The sequence below is a fragment of the Arachis stenosperma genome, chromosome 1 (assembly GCF_014773155.1).
Source record: "Arachis stenosperma cultivar V10309 chromosome 1, arast.V10309.gnm1.PFL2, whole genome shotgun sequence".
NCBI classification, from domain to species: domain Eukaryota; kingdom Viridiplantae; phylum Streptophyta; class Magnoliopsida; order Fabales; family Fabaceae; genus Arachis; species Arachis stenosperma.
This window is the reverse complement of record NC_080377.1, coordinates 54,908,580-54,919,154: the sequence shown is the minus strand read 5'-3', so window position 1 is coordinate 54,919,154 and position 10,575 is coordinate 54,908,580. Positions and strand designations below refer to the sequence as shown.

Below are 10,575 nucleotides of genomic sequence, written 5' to 3'. Positions count from 1 at the left end.
AAGCTTAGAGTGGAAGTCCAAACCTTCAGACAGAAGGATGGAGAATCCCTCTATGAAGCTTGGGAAAGATACAAACAATTGATCAGAAAATGTCCATCTGACATGCTTTCTGAATGGAGCATCATAGGTATTTTCTATGATGGTCTCTCTGAACTGTCCAAGATGTCTTTGGATAGCTCTGCTGGAGGATCTCTTCATCTGAAGAAGACGCCTACAGAAGCTCAAGAGCTAATTGAAATGGTTGCAAATAACCAATTCATGTACACTTCTGAAAGGAATCCTGTGAACAATGGGACAAGTCAGAAGAAAGGAGTTCTTGAGATTGATACTCTGAATACCATTCTGGCTCAGAACAAGATATTGACTCAACAAGTCAATTTGATTTTTCAAAGTCTGTCTGGAATGCAAAATGCACCAAACAGTACTAAGGATGCTTCATCTGAAGAAGAAGCTTATGATCCTGAGAACCCTTCAATGGAAGAGGTGAATTACCTAGGAGAACCCAATGGAAACACCTATAATTCTTCATGGAGAAATCATCCAAATTTCTCATGGAAGAATCAAGAGAGACCTCAACAAGGTTTCAATAACAATAATGGTGGAAGAAACAGGTTTAGCAATGGCAAGCCTTTTCCATCATCTTCTCAGCAACAGACAGAGAGTTCTAAGCAGAACACCTCTGACTTAGCAACCATGGTCTCTGATCTAATCAAAAACACTCAAAGTTTCATGACTGAAACAAGGTCCTCCATTAGGAATTTGGAGGCACAAGTGGGACAGCTGAGCAAGAAAGTTACTGAACTCCCTCCTAGTACTCTCCCAAGCAATACAGAAGAAAATCCAAAAGGAGAGTGCAAGGCCATCAACATGGCCGAATTTGGAGAGGAGGGAGAGGAAGTGAACGCCACTGAGGAAGACCTCAATGGGCGTGCACTGACCTCCAATGAGTTCCCTAATAAGGAACCATGGGAATCTGAGGCTCAAAATGAGACCATAGAGATTCCATTGGACTTACTTCTGCCTTTCATGAGCTCTGATGAGTATTCTTCCTCTGAAGAGGATGAGTATGTCACTGAAGAGCAAGTTGCTGAATACCTTGGAGCAATCATGAAGCTAAATGACAAGTTATTTGGAAATGAGACTTGGGAGGATGAACCTCCTTTGCTCACCAAAGAACTGGATGACTTGTCTAGGCAGAAATTACCTCAAAAGAGACAAGATCCTGGGAAGTTTTCCATACCTTGTACCATAGGCACCATGACCTTCAAGAAGGCTCTGTGTGACTTAGGGTCAAGTGTAAACCTCATGCCTCTCTCTGTAATGGAGAAGCTATGGATCTTTGAGGTACAAGCTGCAAGAATCTCACTAGAGATGGCAGACAACTCAAGAAAACAAGCTTATGGACTTGTAGAGGATGTTCTGGTAAAAGTTGAAGACCATTACATCCCTACTGATTTCATAGTCCTAGAGACTGGGAAATGCATGGATGAATCTATCATCCTTGGCAGACCCTTCCTAGCCACAGCAAAGGCTGTGATTGATGTTGATGGAGGTGAACTGATCATTCAAGTGAATGAAGAATCCTCTGTGTTTAAGGCTCAAGGATATCCCTCTGTCACCATGGAGAGGAAGCATGAAAAGCTTCTCTCAAATCAGAGTCAAACAGAGCCCCCACAGTCAAACTCTAAGTTTGGTGTTGGGAGGCCACAACCAAACTCTAAGTTTGGTGTTGAACCCCCACATTCAAACTCTAAGTTTGGTGTTGGGAGGTTCCAACATTGCTCTGAGTATCTGTGAGGCTCCATGAGAGCCCTCTGTCAAGCTACTGACATTAAAGAAGCGCTTGTTGGGAGGTAACCAAATGTTATATTTTATCTATTTTCTTCTGTTATTTTATTTTTTTTGTAGGTTGATGATCATAAGAAGTCACAAAATCAATTGAAAAAGCAAAAACAGAATGAAAAACAGGAAGAAAAATAGCACACCCTGGAGGAAGAACCTACTGGCGTTTAAACGCCAGTAAGGCTAGCAGTTGGGCGTTTAACGCCCAGTCTGGCACCATTCTGGGCGTTGAACGCCAGAAAGGGGCACCAGACTGGCGTTAAACGCCAGAAAAGGGCAAGAACCTGGCGTTAAACGCCAGAAATGGGCACCAGCCCGGCGTTTAACGCCAGATTTGGCACAAAACGTGTTTTTGCATGCCATTTGGTGCAAGGATGACTTTTCTTTGACACCTCAGGATCTGTGGACCCCACAGGATCCCCACGAACCCACCACTCTCTCTTCTTCTTCATCCATTCACCAATCACCTCAATACCTCTTCCCCAAAAACCCTTCACCTATCAAATCCCATCTTTCTCTTCACCACTCACATCCATCATTCATAAAACCCCACCTACTTCACCCTTCAAATTCAAACCACTTTCCCTCCCAAACCCACCCATACATGACCGAACCATAAGCCCCTCCTCTCCTATATAAACCCTTCTTCACCCCTTCATTTTCACACAACCTAAACACCACTTCTCCCCCTCTTTGGCCGAACACAAAGCCATTCCCTTCTTCCTCATTTCTTCTTCTTCTACTCTCTTCTTTCTTCTTTTGCTCGAGGACGAGCAAACCTTTTAAGTTTGGTGTGGTAAAAGCATTGCTTTTTGTTTTTCCATAACCATTTATGGCATCCAAGGCCGGAGAAACCTCTAGAAAGAGGAAAGGGAAGGCAAAAGCTTCCACCTCCGAGTCATGGGAGATGGAGAGATTCATCTCAAGGGTGCATCAAGACCACTTCTATGAAGTTGTGGCCTTGAAGAAGGTGATCCCCGAGGTCCCTTTTTCACTCAAAAAGAGTGAATATCCGGAGATCCGACATGAGATCCGAAGAAGAGGTTGGGAAGTTCTCACCAACCCCATTCAACAAGTCAGAATCTTAATGGTTCAAGAGTTCTATGCCAATGCATGGATCACCAAGAACTATGATCAAAGTGTGAACCCGGATCCAAAGAATTGGCTTACTATGGTTCGGGGGAAATACTTGGATTTTAGTCCGGAAAATGTGAGGTTGGCATTCAACTTGCCTATGATGCAAGGAGATGAACATCCTTACACTAGAAGGGTCAACTTTGATCAAAGGTTGGACCAAGTCCTCACTGACATTTGTGAAGAGGGCGCCCAATGGAAGAGAGATTCAAGAGGGAAGCCGGTTCAATTGAAGAGGCATGACCTCAAGCCCGTTGCTAGAGGATGGTTTTAGTTTATTTAATGCTCAATCATTCCCACTAGCAACCGGTCCGAAGTTACTCTAGACCGGGCCATCATGATCCATAGCATTATGATTGGAGAAGAAATGGAAGTTCATGAGGTTATAGCCCAAGAACTTTATAAGGTGGCGGACAAGTCCTCTACCTTGGCAAGGCTAGCCTTCCCTCATCTCATTTGTCACCTCTGTTATTCAGTTGGAGTTGACATAGAGGGAGACATTCCCATTGATGAGGACAAGCCCATTACTAAGAAAAGGATGGAGCAAACAAGAGACCCCTCTCATCATGAGATCCCTGAGATGCCTCAAGGGATGCACTTTCCTCCACAAGACTATTGGGAGCAAATCAACACCTCCCTAGGAGAATTGAGTTCCAACATGGGACAACTAAGGGTGGAGCACCAAGAACATTCCATCCTCTTCCATGAAATTAGAGAAGATCAAAGAATCATGAGAGAGGAGCAACAAAGACAAGGAAGAGACATTGAGGAGCTCAAGCACTCCATAAGACCTTCAAGAGGAAGAACAAGCCGCCATCACTAAGGTGGACCCGTTCTTTAATCTCCTTGTTCTTTATTTTTCTGTTTTTCGAAAATTATGCTTTATGTTTATCCATGTTTGTGTCTTATGATCATTAGTGTCTATGCCTTAAAGTTATGAGTGTCCTATGAATCCATCACCTTTCTTGAAAAAAAATGTTCTTAATTGAAAAAAAGAAAAGAATTGCATGAATTTCAAATTTTATAACAGATTAATTATTTTGATGTGGTGGCAATGCTTTTGTTTCTGAATGTATGCTTAAACAGTGCATATGTCTTTTGAATTTGTGGTTCATGAATGTTAAAGTTGTTGGCTCTTGAAAGAATGATGAAAAAGGAGACATGTTACTGAGGATCTGAAAAATCATAAAAATGATTCTTGAAGCAAGAAAAAGCAGTGAATACAAAAAAAAAAAGAGAAAAACGAAAAAAAAGAGGAGAAAAGAAAACGAAAAAAAAAGAAGAAAAAGAAAGAAAAAGAAAGAAATAAAGTTGTGATCCAAGGCAAAAAGAGTGTGCTTAAGAACCCTGGACACCTCTAATTGGGGACTCTAGCAAAGCTGAGTCACAATCTGAAAAGGTTCACCCAATTATGTGTCTGTGGCATGTATGTATCCGGTGGTAATACTGGAAGACAGAGTGCTTTGGGCCACGGCCAAGACTCAATAAGTAGCTGTGTTCAAGAATCATCATACTTAACTAGGAGAATCAATAACACTATCTGGATTCTAAGTTCCTAAAGAAGCCAATCATTCTGAATTTCAAAGGATAGAGTGAGATGCCAAAACTATTCAGAGGCAAAAAGCTAAAAGCCCCGCTCATCTAATTAATACTGATCTTCATAGATGTTTTTGGAGTTCATTGCATATTCTCTTCTTTTTATCTTATTTGACTTTCAGTTGCTTGGGGACAAACAACAATTTAAGTTTGGTGTTGTGATGAGCGGATAATTTGTACCCTTTTTGGCATTGTTTTTAGTATGTTTTTAGTATATTTAGTTGAGTTTTTAGTATATTTTTATTAGTTTTTAGTTAAAATTCACTTTTATGGACTTTACTATGAGTTTGTGTGTTTTTCTGTGATTTCAGGTATTTTCTGGCTGAAATTGAGGGACCTGAGCAAAAATCTGATTCAGAGACTGAAAAGGACTGCAGATGCTGTTGGATTCTGACCTCCCTGCATTCGAAGTGGATTTTCTGGAGCTACAGAAGCCCAATTGGCGTGCTCTCAACGGCGTTGGAAAGTAGACATCCTGGGCTTTCCAGCAATATATGATAGTTCATACTTTGCTCAAGATTTGATGGCCCAAACCGGCGTTCAAAGTCACCTTCAGAAATTCCAGCGTTAAACGCCGGAACTGGCACCTAAATGGGAGTTAAACGCCCAAACTGGCATAAAAGCTGGCGTTTAACTCCAAGAAGAGTCTCTACACGAAAATGCTTCATTGCTCAGCCCAAGCACACACTAAGTGGGCCCGGAAGTGAATTTTTATGTCATTTACTCATTCTTAAGCTACTAGTTCTCTATAAATAGGACCTTTTACTATTGTATTATCATCTTTCAATCTTAGAAGCTTTTGATCATGTTTTTATGATTGAACCCTCTTTGGGAGGCTGGTCTCATGGCCATGCCTAGACCTTGTTCTTATGTATTTTCAACGGTGGAGTTTCTACACACCATAGATTAAGGTGTGGAGCTCTGCTGTACCTCGAGTATTAATGCAATTACTATTGTTCTTCTATTCAATTCCGCTTGTTCTTTGTCCAAGATATCACTTGTTCTTCAACTTGATGAATGTGATGATCCGTGACACTCATCATCATTCTCACTCATGAACAAAGTAACTGACAACCACTCTTGTTCTACAAGCATATGAGGCTCTAGTGTTTATCTCTTGGATTCCTGATACACGATGCATGGTTGATCGCCTGACAACCGAGTGCTCGCCTGACAAACGAGCCAGCCATTCCGTGAGATCAGAGTCTTCGTGGTATAGGCAAAAACTGATGGCGGCATTCAAGAGAATCCGGAAGGTCTAACCTTGTCTGTGGTATTCTGAGTAGGATTCAATGATTGAATGACTGTGACGTGCTTCAAACTCCTGAAGGCGGGGCGTTAGTGACAGACGCAAAAGAATCACTGGATTCTATTCTCTTCTTTTTATCTTATTTGATTTTCAGTTGCTTGAGGACAAGCAACAATTTAAGTTTGGTGTTGTGATGAGCGGATAATTTGTACGCTTTTTGGCATTGTTTTTAGTATGTTTTTGGTAGTTTTAGTTGCGTTTTTATTATATTTTTATTAGTTTTTAGTTAAAATTCACTTTTCTGGACTTTACTATGAGTTTGTGTGTTTTTCTGTGATTTCAGGTATTTTCTGGCTGAAATTGAGGGATCTGAGCAAAAATCTGATCCAGAGACTCAAAAGGACTGCAGATGCTGTTGGATTCTGACCTCCCTGCACTCGAAGTGGATTTTCTGGAGCTACAGAAGCCCAATTGGCGCGCTCTCAACGGCGTTGGAAAGTAGACATCCTGGGCTTTCCAGCAATATATGATAGTCCATACTTTGCCCAAGATTTGATGGCCAAAACCGGCGTTCAAAGTCACCTCAAGAAATTCCAGCGTTAAACGCCGGAACTGGCACCCAAATGGGAGTTAAACGCCCAAACTGGCATAAAAGCTGGCGTTTAACTCCAAGAAGAGTCTCTACACGAAAATGCTTCATTGCTCAGCCCAAGCACACACCAAGTGGGCCCGGAAGTGGATTTTTATGTCATTTACTCATCTCTGTACACCCTAGGCTACTAGTTTTCTATAAGTAGGACCTTTTACTATTGTATTGAGATATCTGGGTAGCTATCTTCATTTTTATGCTATCTTAGATCATTGGGAGGCTGGCCATTCGGCCATGCCTAGACCTTATGCTTATGTATTTTCAACGGTGGAGTTTCTACACACCATAGATTAAGGTGTGGAGCTCTGCTGTACCTCGAGTATTAATGCAATTACTATTGTTCTTCTATTCAATTCCGTGAGATCAGAGTCTTCGTGGTATAGGCAAGAACTGATGGCGGCATTCAAGAGAATCCGGAAGGTCTAACCTTGTCTGTGGTATTCTGAGTAGGATTCAATGATTGAATGACTGTGACGTGCTTCAAACTCCTAGCAGGCTAGGGCGTTAGTGACAGACGCAAAAGAATCAACGGATTCTATTCCGGCCTGAACGAGAACCGACAGATGATTAGCCTATGCTGTGACAGAGCATCAGGGACGTATTTTCACTGAGAGGATGGGAGGTAGCCATTGACAACGGTGAAACCCTACACGAGCTTGCCATGGAAAGGAGTAAGAAGGATTGGATGAAGACAGTAGGAAAGCAGAGAGACGGAAGGGAAGGCATCTTCATGCGCTTATCTGAAGTTCCTACCAATGAATTACATAAGTACCTCTATCTTTATCTTTATGCTTTATGCGTTTATTACCTACACCCATTTGAGTCTGCCTGACTGAGATTTACAAGGTGACCATAGCTTGCTTCATACCAACAATCTCCGTGGGATCGACCCTTACTCGCGTAAGGTTTATTACTTGGACGACCCAGTGCACTTGCTGGTTAGTTGTGCGAAGTTGTGTTTATGCCATGGTATTGAGCACCAAGTCCTTGGAGCCATTACTAGGGATTGTTTATGTTTTGAAAAGTATTGATCACAATTTCGTGCACCAAGTTTTTGGCGCCGTTGCCGGGGATTGTTCTTGTGTATGGACAACTGACGGTTCATCTTGTTGCTTAGATTAGGCATTTTTTTTTTCAAGATTCTTGAAGGTGAATTCTAGAGTTTCATGATGATTTGTTGAAATCTGGCTGGCTGAGAAGCCATGTCTAATTCCATTGGACCGAGGTTTCAACTTATCATCACAAGAGCTTGATGATCTTTATCAATCTTGCTTTTGGAGCAGTGATTTGCTAAGGCTTGGCTGGCCTTTGGCCATGTCTAGTGTTTTGGACCGAAGCTTTCTTTGAAAGCTTGGCTGGCTGTGAAGCCATGTCTAATTCCGTGACCGGAGTCTTAGACTAGCATTGCACTGATTCCTGGAATTCTCATTAAGAATTTTGATATCTTTTTCCACTTAATTTTCGAAAAAAAAAACACAAAAAAATTTATAAAATCATAAAATCCAAAAATATTTCTTGTTTAAGTCTAGAGTCTCATCTTAAGTTTGGTGTCAAATGCATGTTTTTGTTATATTTTTCGAATCCATGCATGTATTTCTTTGTTTTGATCTTTGAATTCTATTGACTTGAGTATCTTTGTGTTTCATATAGTGTCAGTAGTATACAAACTGCTAAGTTTGGTGTCTTGCATGCATTGCTATTTGATTCTTGTTGCATTTTAATTATTAAAAATCCAAAAATATTTTTAATTTGTGTCTTTTCAAGTCAATAATACAAAGAATTGAAGATTCAGAACATACTGCAGAGGAATTATACAGAAAAAGCTGGGCATTCAAAATGCCCAGTGAAGAAGACAGACTGGCGTTTAAACGCCAGCCAGGGTACCTGGTTGGGCGTTTAACGCCCAAAAAGGGTGCATTTTGGGCGTTAAACGCCAGAATGTATACCATTCTGGGCGTTTAACGCCAGGATGGTGCTAGGAGGAAGATTTGTTTTCAAAATCAATTTTTTTCAAGTTTTCAAAGTTTTTCAAAATCAAATCTTTTCAAATCATATCCTTTCAATCAAATGTTTTCAAAATCAATTTCTTTCCTTTTTTAAAGATACTTACTAACAATTAATGATTTGATGAACATCTCAAATTTGTTGCCTTTTCTGTTGAGAAAGGTTTAATGTTTGAATCATATCTTTTCTTGTTAGGCAAGTCATTAATTTCAAAATCAAATTTTTTTTTTTTAAAATTGTTTTCAAATCATATCTTTTCAAATTGTTTTCAAATCATATCTTCTCAATCACATCTTTTTAATCACATCTTTTTCAAATTAAGTTTTCAATCAAATCCCTTTGACTTCTAATTTCAAATCTTTTTCAAAAATCACTTGATTTCTTTTCCACTCTTATTTTCGAAAATCAATTAAGTGTTTTTCAAAAATGTTTTCAAAATCTTCTAATTAATTTTCGAAAATTACTCCCCTCCTTCTCACATCCTTCTATTTATGGAGTACCACTCCTTCTCAATGCACAATTCGAACCTTATCTAATTAAAGTTCGAATTCTTCTTCTCCTTCTTCTTTCTATTTTTATTTTTCCTCTGACACCTCAAGGAATCTCTATACTGTGACATAGAGGATTCCACGGTTTCTTGTTCTCTTCTCTTTCATATGAGCAGGAACAAAGACAAAGGCATTCTTGTTGAAGCTGACCCTGAACCCGAAAGGACCTTGAAGAGAAAGCTAAGAGAAGCCAAAGCACAACTCTCTGTAGAGGACCTGACCGAATTCTTCAAAGAAGAAGAAGACATGGCAGCCAAAAACAACAACAATGCAAACAATGCAAGGAAGGTGCTGGGTGACTTTACTGCACCTACTCCCGACTTCTATGGGAGAAGCATCTCTATCCCTGCCATTGGAGCAAACAACTTTGAGCTTAAGCCTCAATTAATTTCTCTAATGCAACAGAATTGCAAATTCCATGGACTTCCAATGGAAGATCCTCATCAGTTCTTAGCTGAGTTCTTGCAAATCTGTGACACAGTCAAGACCAATGGGGTAGACCCTGAGGACTATAGACTGATGCTATTCCCTTTTGCTGTAAGAGACAGAGCTAGAATATGGTTGGACTCTCAACCTAAAGAAAGCCTGGACTCTTGGGAAAAGCTAGTCAATGCCTTCTTGGCAAAGTTCTTTCCACCACAAAGATGGAGTAAGCTTAGAGTGGAGGTCCAAACCTTCAGACAGAAGGATGGAGAATCCCTCTATGAAGCTTGGGAAAGATACAAACAATTAATCAGAAAATGTCCCTCTGACATGCTTTCTAAATGGAGCATCATAGGTATTTTCTATGATGGTCTCTCTGAACTATCTAAGATGTCCTTGGATAGCTCTGCTGGAGGATCTCTTCATCTGAAGAAGACACCTACAGAGGCTCAAGAGCTAATTGAAATGGTTGCAAATAACCAATTCATGTACACTTCTGAAAGGAATCCTGTGAACAATGGGACTAGTCAGAAGAGAGGAGTTCTTGAGATTGACACTCTGAATTCCATACTGGCTCAGAACAAGATATTGACTCAGCAAGTCAATTTGATTTCTCAAAGTCTGTCTGGAATGCAAAATGCACCTGGCAGTACTAAGGAAGCTTCATCTGAGGAAGAAGCTTATGATCCTGAAAACCCTTCAATGGAAGAGGTGGATTACCTAGGAGAACCCTATGGAAACACCTATAATTCTTCATGGAGAAATCACCCAAATTTCTCATGGAAGAATCAAGAGAGACCTCAACAAAGTTTCAATAACAATAATGGTGGAAGAAACAGGTTTAGCAATGGCAAGCCTTTTCCATCATCTTCTCAGCAACAGACAGAGAGTTCTAAGCAGAACACCTCTGACTTAGCAACAATGGTCTCTGATCTAATCAAAACCACTCAAAGTTTCATGAATGAAACAAGGTCCTCCATCAGAAATTTGGAAGGACAAGTGGGACAGCTGAGCAAGAAAATTACTGAACTCCCTCCTAGTACTCTCCCAAGTAATACAGAAGAAAATCCAAAAGGAGAGTGCAAAGCCATAACCATGGCCAAATATGGAGAGGAAAGAGAGGAGGTGGA

The 10,575-nt window shown here is 40.5% G+C and overlaps 2 non-coding genes across 2 annotated transcripts; both read right to left on the bottom strand.

Annotated features, from left to right (window-relative positions):
- Positions 1 to 104, bottom strand: LOC130948688 (small nucleolar RNA R71). The gene has a single exon (XR_009073156.1). It is a non-coding gene; the product is annotated as a small nucleolar RNA R71 (small nucleolar RNA).
- A 9,569-nt stretch (positions 105 to 9,673) lies between these two features.
- LOC130956754 (small nucleolar RNA R71) lies at positions 9,674 to 9,781 on the bottom strand. Its single transcript, XR_009077200.1, has one exon. It is a non-coding gene; the product is annotated as a small nucleolar RNA R71 (small nucleolar RNA).
- Positions 9,782 to 10,575: the final 794 nt, after the last annotated feature.